The sequence below is a fragment of the Trichechus manatus genome, unplaced genomic scaffold, assembly GCF_000243295.1.
Source record: "Trichechus manatus latirostris isolate Lorelei unplaced genomic scaffold, TriManLat1.0 scaffold00044, whole genome shotgun sequence".
Classification (NCBI taxonomy): domain Eukaryota; kingdom Metazoa; phylum Chordata; class Mammalia; order Sirenia; family Trichechidae; genus Trichechus; species Trichechus manatus.
Genome location: NW_004443980.1, coordinates 4,884,461 through 4,897,215, shown reverse-complemented (window position 1 = coordinate 4,897,215; position 12,755 = coordinate 4,884,461). Strand labels below are relative to the sequence as shown.

Here is a 12,755-nt window from a genome sequence, read left to right as displayed (position 1 = left end):
TAAGCGGGGCAAACGATTTTTGTCAGCAGCACTGCTCACTTCTACTCTGTAACACATGGGGTCGCCATGAGTCCGAATCGACTTGATGGCAACGGTTTGGTTTTGGTTTTTGTTTGTTTGCTTGTTTGTTTTTGTGGGGTGGGGGGAGCTCCAAACAACAGAAACAAGAGGTGGTGCCCATGGAAAACCATATCTTGGTATAGGCATCGATGTTTTTAAAATCAGGAGTTGGCAGCCTTGGCATAGACAGCGCTCCAGTGAGGGGAGCTTTGTTGTAAGGAATAGGAGAAACCACCTCAATGAGCCAGAGGAGGAAGATGGTGGATGTCATGGAATTGCTCAGAGGATTAATTCTTGGAGTGCACCTGTGCAAATCCCTAGGGATTCTTAGAATCATCTGGGAGAAATTTGAGTGTGGATACGGGAAGTGTATGAGAATACTCTTTGAGACTTCTACTGTGACCCTATTTTTACTCAGTCATCTGTAGCTTGGGAAAATGGGCTGCATTTAAATTTCCAATGTTTTAAGTCAATAGCTACTCTAATTTGAAGCTAAGTTTATTTAGTAAAGTCATCTTTCATTATTAAGAGTCTCTTTATTTTGCTTTCTTTTAGTAGTTGTAATTACTGTTGGTAATTAATTTTAGCTTTTGTCTTTCAACATAATAGTACTGGGTTTATGTCTTATATATACTGTAAAGAGAAGATGTGCCTTGATTTAAAAAAAATTGTAGATAAAAATTTGAAATAAGGAATAAAATTAGTAGATAAGTTTATTCCTTACTTCAATTTATAAATGATTTCCCTAGCTTTTTCCCCCATCACTATATATCATTGTTCTTATTTAAGAGATGCTCAGTTCATTTATACATTATATTTTAAAATTAAAAAGAAGTTATTATATAAAGATATTTAGTCTAACATGAGTAGATAACTGATTTCTCTGCTAATTTTAAAATGCAGTTTGGTTTAAAAATTTACTTCCAAAATTTGAAGAAGCATTTTCTCAAGTCTGGTGAATTATAATGGAATTTAGCTTATCTGAATTTTTATTTCCTAAGTCATTTAAATTTTATTTTCAGTTTTTCCAGACTAAAATGTCATTGTTATCTTGGTAAAGTATTTCTTTGGTTTTGCAATTTGCTATTCTGAGGGGAAAAAAAAGAAAAGGCAGGTAGTTTGGGGACAGTTCTTTCAAATCCCAAGTCATCTTCTGTCTCATTATCCTTACAGATGCCTATCTCCTTCTTCTGTCTTTAAAACTGATTCATATGTCATCTGGTTATGCTGGATAATGATCATGGTGTGTTCAACCCCAGGGCTGCCATCAGAGCCTCCTAAAGCCATACAAAACATCAAAGAGCTGTTGACAGTCTAAAAGACAGATATAGAAATCTTATTTTTTCAACCTAGAGCAAATCCTTATAATCTGTCTATTATTATATAACCCTTCAGGTCAGGAACCTATTCAATAAGCTCTGAGCAGCAGCCAGATAAGGCTTTTCACTTCCTGGAAATAAGACTGTCCCCAGCAGCATTGTTTTGAAACCATATCATTAACATCGACAAATTTGGACTATTGGGGTTATCATTTTGTGATTAAGGAATTTCTTGGTCTTTCCTAACTGGTTTCTCTGTAAAGGAGAAATACAACTTCTCTGTAAAGCATGTAGAAGACTTGAACCATAGACGAGTAGTTTTCTTGAACAATTGAGTCAATCCTAGTTTAACTCCATGTCACAGAGAGAAAACAATCTTATCCCGTTTAAGCTTATTTCTCTAGGTTGCTTAAAGTATGGTCCGTGGAGTAACCCATCAAAATCTCTTTGACTGCTTATAAAATGTCTATTTCAGAATTCAGATCTCAGGATGGGGGGAGGGGGGTGGTAGAACCCACTAGATTTTAAACAAGCACCCCAGGTGACTTTTTATTCTTGCCAAGGTTTGAGAACTTCATCTATAGGACAAAGTTACACTTCAGTTTAGGAAATCACTTCCATGGACCTTTTTTATTTTGAGAAGAAAGCTAAGGCTTCTGAGGCTGGTCTGGATTAATGTGATGACAGGAAACAGAGCTAAATTAACAAGAATTTAGAAATTATCTCCTTGTGGCTTTAGAAGGAGGCAGTTTCAGGGTTTCCAGAAATTCAGAAAAATGTGGAGAAGATTCTTATTAGAGGGAGGAACCTTAGCAACACAATGGCAAGTGGAGTCTGAAGAGAATCACAGCCAGTGAGAAATTCTCTGTAGTGGGACTAGCCAACATTCAATGTCAAGTTGCTTCCTATTCTGTGCCTTAAGTTTTCTATGCTTTGAGGTAAGGAGATGTTCCATCCACAGGGTAAAGCATGGCTGGGAAGGCATAGTGAGGAATGGAGATTGCAAAAGGTTTAGGAATTCAGAGTAAGAGTTGATCCTGGCCACGTCCCTTCCAAAGTATCCTTGGAAACGTTGAGGAAGATTCTGGCCTACACACAATATGTGAGACAGGGGAAAACTTGAGCTATTTAAATTAGTCCAGAACAAAAGCCGCTGGTGCCTCTGCTACCAAGATGTGCAGAAGGAGGAGAGGCCCATGGAGAACTGCCTCCATGACATTCCTGCATCTCTTCTCATTAATCTTACAGAAGATTGTGCTCCCAAAATTGATTAGTAATGTCTTATTGCACAATCCAACAACCTTCTAGAACAACATGGAATCATTCAAGAAATATTTATTGGGCATCTACTATATTCCAAGCACTGTGAAAGCAAAAATAGACATTGTCCTTGTCTTCATGGAGGGACCAGTAGATTTTAATCTAGTATTTACATACACTAAAGTGTAATTACAAGCTCTGGTAAATCAGAAGAGGGAACATGGTGCATGGTGCTAGGAGAGCTGACATCAACAAAGGGTCTTGAACTTGTCTGGGAAGTCAGGAAATGTTTTCCCCAAGGATATCACTTTTGAGCTGAGACTTGAAGGATGAGTAAGAGATAAGACCGTAAAAAGGCAGAAGGGCATGTGCAGAGCTTGTGGCTGTTGTGATCATGAAACATTTCAGAAACTGAAAGAAGACCCCAGAACAAAGGAATCAGAATCTTGAGTGATGAATTGTAGGATTCTGTATTTTAAAAAGCTCCCCAAGTAGGAAGCTTTGAAAGTTATTAGCTTAGATTCAGGTTTGGGAAGCACTAGTTTAGTCTGAAACCCAACAGGGCCGGGACAGCAATATGGAGAAGTCACCCAACTCACCCACAGTCTGATAAATCCTCCTATTTTAAAACAATTTGCTTCATTTATTCAGAAATAAGCTTTCCAGAAATTTTGTCTGGAAGAGGGCCAAATCTGGAAGTTAAAGAAAAGGAAGCATCTCTCTCAGGGAAAGAACTTTTAATAGTGAACTGCAATGAAAAATCTCAAGATACCATTTGATATAGAGTCACTATCCCATTTACTGACTGGAAGAAAAGGAATCTCTCATTAGCTGGCTGTGGATATAAACATCCGATCAGTCATCACCTGGAGCCATAGAGAAAAGAACCACAGAAAGGGGAAAAGAGGAAAAAATAAACCGTGAAGTGGAAAGAATGAGAGGAAAGATCAGAGTGGATTAAGAGGCAGAGGAGGAGATGAGAAGCAGTAACAGGGAGCAGTGACAGATATTAGAAAAGGTGATGAGAACATTCCAAAGAGAAAAAAGGGAGCACCAAAGTAGGCATCCTGCTGAGTCCCCTGGGATTTCAGCCTATGACCATGCTATCGCATCTGATGGTCAGTCATCAACAAAGGATTTCATTAACCATTGTGTTCTCTAAGAATGTAGGGAATACGTACATTTTTAAACATTTCTGAAATGTATTTAAAGTAAAAATGTGCTATTTTAAAAGACAGCACAATTGATAAATTGAAATGAAGCCAGAACATGGAGCTTGGTTACTTCACCGTTTTTGAAAGGACAGTTACTGGGGTAGGACTCCCTATCCCAAGGACTGCCCCCTTCCCAAGTCTTCCGGTGGAAACAGCAAAATTAAGCCGCCAGGGCCTGACCTCAGGCATTATCGCAGCGCCCCCGATTGAGGTTAAAGGAAAGCTCTGCAGCGTTCCCTTCGTGCGACTGTAAAGGTAATGGGTTTCCAAGAGATTTGACGGGCGAGGAGACCAAGAAACTAACCGCTATGTTTTCAATTGAAGTAAATATCTAAATATCATCTAAGTATCATCTTGCTATGGAGACCCCCGGCTCTAAATGTTTGTGATTGAAAACATCCAAGCCTACTTCAGTTGGTTTCCTATTCCTTGGGGGGTGTCTTTAAAAGCACCTGCCAACGTTAAGTTCTGGAGCTTTCGGAAAGAGGCTGACACCGTGCGTCTCAGAGGAAGCCTTTTAAAATTTAGATTGAGAATTGTGTGGGTGGCCTTAGAAACGTCAATTAACCCCACATTTTCGGAGTTTCGCTCGGAGCCTGGCCGCCGGGCCGGCGCCGGCGGCTACGACGAAGCAGGCGCACCGGGCCTCGGGAGTGGGCTTGAAGCCCCGGCGGGTGGGGGACGGCACGCGCGCTCCGGGCTCTGCAGCCGCCTCGAGCTCGGGGGAAAGCCCAGAGGCGCGCGGGAGCAAGCGTGGGGCGGGGGTTCAGGGTCCGGGTCGCCGGGAGCGCCGTCGGCGGGGCTCGCGCAGCCGCACTCGGTGCGCCGACTCCGGGCTCCTCCTCCTGGCTCCGTAGTAAGCATGGCGGCGGCGGCGTTTGTGGTCCCTCGGGTGAAACAGAAAGCGGGAGCTACGCGGAGAGGGAGCGAAGAGCGGGGCTGAGGCGGCGCCGTCACTGCCGGGAAACAACCCCAACAGTCACTGCGCCGGCGGCCGCAGCGGCCCCGAGAGCTGGCTCTGCCGCTGAGGTAGAAGGAGAACGATCAGGAACCCGAAGAAGAGGCGCCAGGATAGCCGCCTTCCTCTGCCTCAGAACGGCGTGACTCGGAGGTGAGAGCTCTGGGCACTCCCTTCGGGAAAGGCGGAGAACCCGAGCCGTCCTTATCCCGTCCCGCCCCGGAGCAGGCTGCGCAGAAACCGTTAGGCTGGGTCTGAGGGGCCGGGGCGCCCGAGGGTGAGGGCCCCGTCGAGGGGCCCGGCCCACCCATCCTGTGGGCGCGCTGCGGGCTCGAGGGGGAGTGACACTTGGGGACCAGAGCCGTCAACCTCTCGGGCACCTCCCGTAACTCTAGTCGGGCTTGCGGGGGCGCGACCGGGTCCAGGACCCGCATCCGCCCGTGGGAGGTGGCGCGGGGGACGCGGGCGGCCCTCCATGCCCGCCGCCGGCGCGGGGGAGCGCCGCCAGGAGGTCTCCTGGGTCGGGAGCGGGGTCCTCCGGAGAAGATCGCGTCGGGGCTACCGCGCCTTCTGCAGGACCACCGGCAGCCGCTTAACTTGAAGGCTTTTCTGAAGAGAGTTTGCCCCGCTCATCTTGGGATTAACACCTCGAAAACCCGCCCTTCTGTGTTTGATCCTGTTTGGCTCGTGTCAGTAGCTGGTCGTTCCTTCACCCCGGCGAGCTAACTACCTGTTCAGTCAGGAGGTTGACTGGATGGTGCAGTCTTCGCCCAGTTTAACAGCCTGGATCTTTGAACTTTTGACACGGCTTTGGAAAGACGTATGTGTTAGGTAAAGGAAAATTAACACCTAATTAAGTCATAAAATTACGGTAGCTGTTTAATGTAGTTATTAATCGTTCTTTTCTTACTGTTGGCAAGAGAAGTCTTACGATATGGGGGGAGGTGTAATGGTTGCTGGAGGTGCTAGGAATCGGGAATTGGAGATTTTCTTTTGGACGATTTTAATGTATGTTCCTTTGAACACCTTTGTGTGTGACCATCTGTTAGGTAAGAAAACAGGCTGACAAGTTTTTTTTTTAAACAGTACAATCATGTATGTGTTCACTATGGACTTTTAAATGGAGCAACATAAATTATTTTGCTTCTTACTGCTTTCTGTTTTTAGTTCTTGAAACCAAACTTTGTGTGTGTTTTTCTGTACTGTAAGGATGAAATGACAGCAGTTGAACTCTGAAGTACTTTTACTGTAATATTTTATGGCCATGCTGTTAACAGCACCAGTACTAAACATATGTCACTCAGGAGTTTGAGCCATATGTTAAGCAGAAACTAATGAGTTTTGTGGCTATTATCTTGTATTTGGATAAATAGTTAGTGTTTGTGTATTTGCTAAATTTATCATTCTTGCCATCATGTAAGTTTTGCTTAAATCTGCTAAAAATGTTCCAGAGAAATGAATCTGTCTGCCTTTTTGTTATTTCCTTGGTTCAAGTAATTTTTCTCAGGTAATAAGATACTATGCCCACCAAGACAAATGGTGGACCTAACAGGTAACAGTGGTAAAGAAGGATTTTTAACACATCTTTTATAAAATTTAACCTATAGTTTTGCTTTTAGCTTTTCAGCCCACTGTAATTGTTGCTGTCACTAATAATACCAATTAGTGGGAAGAAGGGATGATGACTTGACAGGAAAAACATCTTGTTAACATTTTTATATTTAAAATTTTTTTAATACTATCACATAAATGTTACTGTATTTTATTCTTTCTCACCATAAATCATCTCTCAGTTTTCTGTATATAGGTTAACTCTGAAAATTTTTCATTCCAGGCTGGTTGCCTTTAGCCACCTGTATGCTTGTGAATCAACTCCCTCTTTTTTCCCTTTCCATTTTGCATGAATCTTCCAAATTACTGAGGAAAAGTAACTTACTGGTTAACACTGGCCTTGATCAAACTTAATTATAAGGATAGTTTGCTTCTCCCAAATTAACGGTATGCATTAGAAAAAACAGATTCTGAGATTATCTTCTTTTTGGGCATCTGTGTCATCACTTCCCCTCTTCAGTATGAGTAATTGAGAGTTGATGTATTTTATTTTACAATGTGTTTAATTACTTTTTACTTGTAAAATTTCTCCAATATAAAGCATATTTTATTATTAAGGAAAAATACTTACTCTTCTCTGACCAGCCGGGCATAGGTCAAGGCACCCAGAAAAAAAGAGATGTGTGATTAATATTCTCATTCTCTTTTGTACCTTTATTTAGGTAAAGAGCATTTAATTTATAATTTGCCCATCTTTAGTTTAGACTCATGGGTAATATTTATGCTTGTTTTAAAATATTTGTGTATTTTTTTACATTCATACATCCAGGACTTGTACATCTTATATTTTGCCTGTATTTTAAAAATACAGTTTGATGCAGAGTAGCCAAAAGTGTTTTTTGTTGTTTTCTTTTTTAATGTTTTCAGTGTTCATTTTTCCATGAAAATGAGTCTAGCTGGTGTCTTTGAGTATGATGTAGGGATGTGCACATGCTTTTCAGTTTCATTAGCCAGATAATCAAAAGATAAGTGCTTGGTTTGTTTGTTTTTAACAAGCTCTAGCAGATTAAATTCACAATATTGTAAATTCAAAGATTTGGAATACTGTGCATGGCCATTCCATTTAGCCTTTTAGCACTTCAGTTTATCACATTGCAAAAAAAGAAAACATGGACCCCATGCATACCAGTGTTGACAACTACTTGTTCAGGAAACTAATGGCCAGTGATGTTGAAAGGCATTTTTTTTTAAAAGGTATTGTGAGCTTTTGTGATTTTATAATTTTATATAACGTAATTTTATAATTATTTCATAGTACACGCAATCCCCAGATTACCAACAAATTTAGTTCTTAAGTCTGTCTTTAAGTCAAATTTGTATGTAAATCAGAACAGTTAGGTACTGTTTATATCAAATGTTTGTCTTATATAGTATAAAGTGTACCTTTCTGTGCATAAAAAACATTAAAGAAATACTTCTAGATACACTAAAACATCTTTAATAATACAGTAATACCGTTTTGATGCTCGTCGCAGTCGCCTGTTTGTTATTAGAAACCATTGTATGTACCTCAGATTTTTAATATAACAGGCTTTAAGGGGGTTGGTTCCTAACTATGGGTTGTACGTAAGTTGGACATTGTAACCCAGGGACTGCCTGTATTATGTAGTGGTCTTTATCTTTTCATCCTTATTTCTCTGTCCTCCCACTATTATGGTTTTGCTTGTCTTTCATACATACTTTCTAAGTTTGCAGTGTAGCCTGTGGTCTTCCATCAAGTTCCTTTATGGGTGTCATTGATATTTCCAATCACTTTTCACTCATTACCAGCTCTTAGGCTGTTTTTTTCTAAGATAGAGAGATGTACTTGGGAGATGGCATGTGCTCAAAAGATGAGGAGGTGTTATTAAAATGGGGGATACAAAGGCCATGTGATGTGTTTCTTTCTTTCAAGTAGTTTACAAACTAGTTGGGGGCACTAGAGTAACACACAGGAAATCATTAGCAAGACTGTATAGTAGTAGTATATTGTGTGGTACTGACTGTAATTTAAAGGAAAGCAAGACCAGTGAGGGCTAGAACAATCCTCTAGGCATTTGGAGGAAGTAGGACTTGACATTTTGGAAGGATTTAGACAGCAAAGGGAAAGACATTCCTAAAGAGATTGACAGCCAGAGTTGGAAGTAGTAGTAAGAAAACCAATTTGAGAGTATCAAAGGACAGGTATTAGGAGGAAGTGAAAAGAAAGTTCAGAAGAGATTTGGCTAAGCCCCAGGACCTGGTCAAAAGAGAAATAGGCATTGCTGGAGAAGAACAGTTTGTATCATGATGAACCCATCACCGAAAGAAGTATGCATCTACTTTGACATTAATATCTTAGGCTTTATGTATAAAGGATAGCTTATCTGTGTGTGTTTGTATAGCTCAGATCAGGGGTGGGCAGACTTTTTCTATTAAGTGCCAGATAGTAAGCATTTTAGTCCTTGTGGGACTCTACAGACTGTTGAGTATTCTTTTTTGTTTCTTTGTTTTTTACAGTCCTTTAAAAATGCAGAAACCATTCTTGGTTCAAGAACTGAACCAAAACAGAGTGGCTGGGGACTGGATTTGGCCAGTGGGCGTAGTTTGTTGAGTCAAAGCTAATAATTGGCTGGGTAATTGTCCATATAGCACATATTGTGTGATGTGTTACATCATTTTCCACAGTATTGGTTTGGTGTGTTTTGTTACAATTAGCATTCATGTTTTCCCTACATTATAGTAAAAATACACAAAATACGCAGAAATGACTATCGTAATTGTTATTTTGTGGCCAGACTTCTAGCAACCTTGAAAGTCTAGATTAGGTCTGAGAACTAGGAAGTGAAAGAAGAAAAGCCTTTGAGCCAGGCCTTAGAGCAGTGAAAATAGCTACTCAGTGGCTTGATTTTAGAATTTGCATAAGGTTAAGTATGTTTATCAACTGCTTGTGCTGGTTTTACATTTTTTAGAACTATAATGGCATTTTAGAAATCTCTGTGAGGGTGCTGGTGACCTGTAAGTGACAGCAGGGGAGCAGGCAGTAGGCCTTGTTATAAAAAGTAGTCTAAGATGACTTAGTGAAGGGACAAACAGTTGGACAGCCTTCAGTAACTCCAGGAAGTGTCACTGTGTTATGGAACAGTCTAATAATTGCTATTTACATTGATGAACTTGAGTCATCAGGAAAAGATTATATCATGTGCAATGTAAAGGTCAAGCAAGAGAGAAAGACCTAAACGTCGTCTTTTAAAATATTTCCATTAAGAATGTCTGCAAGTAAGTTATTAAGATTTAAAGGACAAGCATCAGTTATTTTGAAAATTCATTTGCTTGAAACATGTTTGACGTTTCTACATTTGTAGATAAGTATTCTTAGAATTCTAAGGCAATTCTATTTATTTCGCTAGTACATTAAGTTTGCAATTTATATATCATTACCAAGTGAATAGTATGCCTCAGGTTATCGCTCCTACTCTGCTGAATCTATTAGTGCTGGTAGTATTCTTGTGGAGTCCTTTGGGTTTTGTGTGCATAGTATATCATCCTCAGATAGTGATAGTTTTACTTCTTACTTACCAGTTTGAATGCTGTTTATTTTTCTTGCCGTATTGGTCTAGCTAGGGCTTCTAGCACAGTGTTAAATGGTGGTTATAAAGGGCATCCTTGTCTTGTTTCTATTCTCAGGGGCAATGTTTTCAGCCTCTTTCCATTGAGAATGATGTTGGCTGTTGGTTTTGTATAGACACCCTTTATTATGCTGAGGGATTTCCCTTCCATTCCTATTTTATTGAGAGTTTTTATCAGGAATGGATGTTAAACTTTATTGAATGCCTTTTCTGTGTTGATTGAGATGATCATGTGATTATTTTATGTGATGGATTACGTTGATTGATTTTCTAATGTTGAACCATCCTTGCATACCTGGTATGAATCCCACTTGGTCCTTATTAATATTTTAGTGCAGTGTATAGCCAACCATTTTTAAAATTTTTTTATTTTTTCCCATACAAAAATTTATACATATATTGTTACATGACTAATTGCTCTCCCCATACTGTGACAGCACATTGCTCCTTTCCACCTATGATTCCCCATGTCCATTCAAACAGCTCCTAACCCTCTGTGCCTTCCCATCTCACCTCCAGACAGAAGCTGCCCCTTTAGTCACTCGTATCTGCTTGAGCTAAGAGGCACACTCCTCATGCGTATCTGTTTACGTTCGACAGTCCAGTCCAGTCCCTGCCTAAAGAGTTGGCCTTGGAAATTGTTTTAGTTCTGGGCTGATAGAGAATCCAGGGGCCATGCTTTCAGGGGTTCCTCCAGTCTCAGTCAAACCATTAAGTCTGGTCTTAATAGAATTTGAGTTCTGCACCCAATCTTTCTGCTGTTGCATCAGGGACTCTGTTGTGTTCCCTGTTAGGGCGGTCATTGGTGGTAGCCAGGCACCATCTAGTTCTTCTAGCGTCAGGCTGATGAAGTCTCTGTTTTATGTGGCCATTTCTGTCTCTTGGGCTGAGCCCGGTTGATTCATCTTAGATGACTGCTTGCAAGGTTTTAAGACCCCAGACGCCACTCACCAAAGTAGGATGCAGAACGTTTTCTTAACAAGCTTTGTTATGTGAATTGACCTAGATGTTCCCTGAAAATATGGACCCCATACCCCTACCCCTGCTACTCTGTCCCTTGAAGTGTTTGATTATATTCAGGAAACAGCTTTTGTTTAGTCCAGTTGTGCTGACTTCCTCTGTAGTGTGTGCTGTCCTTCCCTTTACCTGAAATAATTGTTATCTACTATCTAGTTAGTAAATAACCCTCACCCTCCTTCCCCACCCTCCTAACCATCAAAGAATGTTCTCTTCTGTGTTTAAACCTTTTCTTGAGTTCTTACAATAGTGGTCTTATACAATATTTGTCCTTCTGTGACTGACTAAATTCACTCAGCATAATGCCCTCCAAGATTCCTCCATGTTATAAGATGTTTCACGGCTTCACTGTTGTTCTTTATCGTTGCATAGTATTCCATTGTGTGGCTATACCATAATTTGTTTATCCATTCGTCCGTTGATGGCCACCTAGGTTGTTTCCATCCTTTTGCTATTCTGAACAGTGCTGCAGTAATCGTGGGTGAGTATATATCTATTTATGTGACGGCTCTTATTTCTCTAGGATATATTCCAAGGAGTGGGGTTGCTGGATCGTATGGTAATTCTATTTATAGCTTTTCAAGGAAGTGCCAAATCGATTTCCAAAGTGGATGTACCATTTTACATTCCCACCAACAGTGTATAAGTGTTTCACTCTGTCGACAACCTCTCCAGCATTTATTATTTTGTGTTTCTTGGATTAATGCTAGCCTTGTTGGGGTGAGATGATTTCTCATTGTAGTTTTCATCTGTATTTCTCTAATGATGATCCTGAGCATTTCTTCACGTGTCTGTCAGGTGCGTGAATATCATCTTTGGCAAAGTTTGCCTGTTCATATCCTTTGCCCATTTCTTAATTGGGTTATTCATCTTTTTGTTGTTGAGGTTTTGCAGTATCTTGTAGATTTTAGAGATTAGACGCTGATCAGATTTGTCGTAGCCGAAAGTTTTTTCCCAGTCTGTAGGTTGTCTTTTCACTCTTTTGGTGAAGTCTTTTGATGAGCATAAGTGTTTGTTTTTTAGGAGCTCCCCTGGTTATCTAGTCTCTCTTCTGGTGCTTGTGAATTGTTACGTATGGTTTGTATTGTGTTTATGCCATGTATTAGGGTACCTAGCATTGTCCCTATTTTTTATTCCATGATCTTTATCGTTTTTGATTTGTTTTTTTTAATTGTACTTCAGGTGAAGGCTTACAGAACAAACAGTTTATCATGAAACAGAAGTACACATGTTGTTTTATAACATTGGTTAACAACCCCACAACATATCAACCCTCTAACTTCTCAACCTGTTTTTTTTTTTTTTTTGGTGAAAATAAACATAGCCAAAGAGACACCATTTCAAAAATTTCTACATGCACAGTTCAGTGACATTGACTACGCTCTTCGAATTGTTCTGTTATTCTCACTTAAGATGAAGCCTTGCAGAACAAAATAGTTTCTCATTTAACATTTACTACAAATGTTGCTCTATGACAATGGTTAACAATCTCACAACACATCAACAGTATCCTTACTCAACCTTGTGTTCCCTGTCACCAGCTTCCTTGTCCCCTTCTGCTTTCTAGCCCTTGTCACTGGACTCCTGTACGTTGTTAGTCTCATTTGGTTTTACGGGGCTGTCCACTCCCAGGCTGAAGAGTGAACCTCGGAGGTAACTTCACCACTGAGCTAAAAGGGTGTCTGGGGGCCATACTCTCGAGGTTTCTCCAGTCTCCTTTAGGCCAGTA

General features: G+C 40.5%; 1 protein-coding gene across 3 annotated transcripts in view; it reads left to right on the top strand.

Moving 5' to 3' along the window:
- The first annotated feature begins 4,695 nt into the window (after window positions 1–4,695).
- FNDC3A (fibronectin type III domain containing 3A) overlaps window positions 4,696–12,755 on the top strand; it is a 256,528-nt gene continuing 248,468 nt past the window's right edge. The window contains exon 1 of one of the 3 annotated variants that reach the window (XM_023731558.1): window positions 4,696–4,964. The gene's annotated coding sequence lies outside the window, so the exon portion shown is untranslated. Of the gene's footprint in view, window positions 4,965–5,189; window positions 5,643–12,755 lie in introns of those variants that run through there. The other 2 variants (XM_023731561.1, XM_012555610.2) reach the window with 2 other exon arrangements.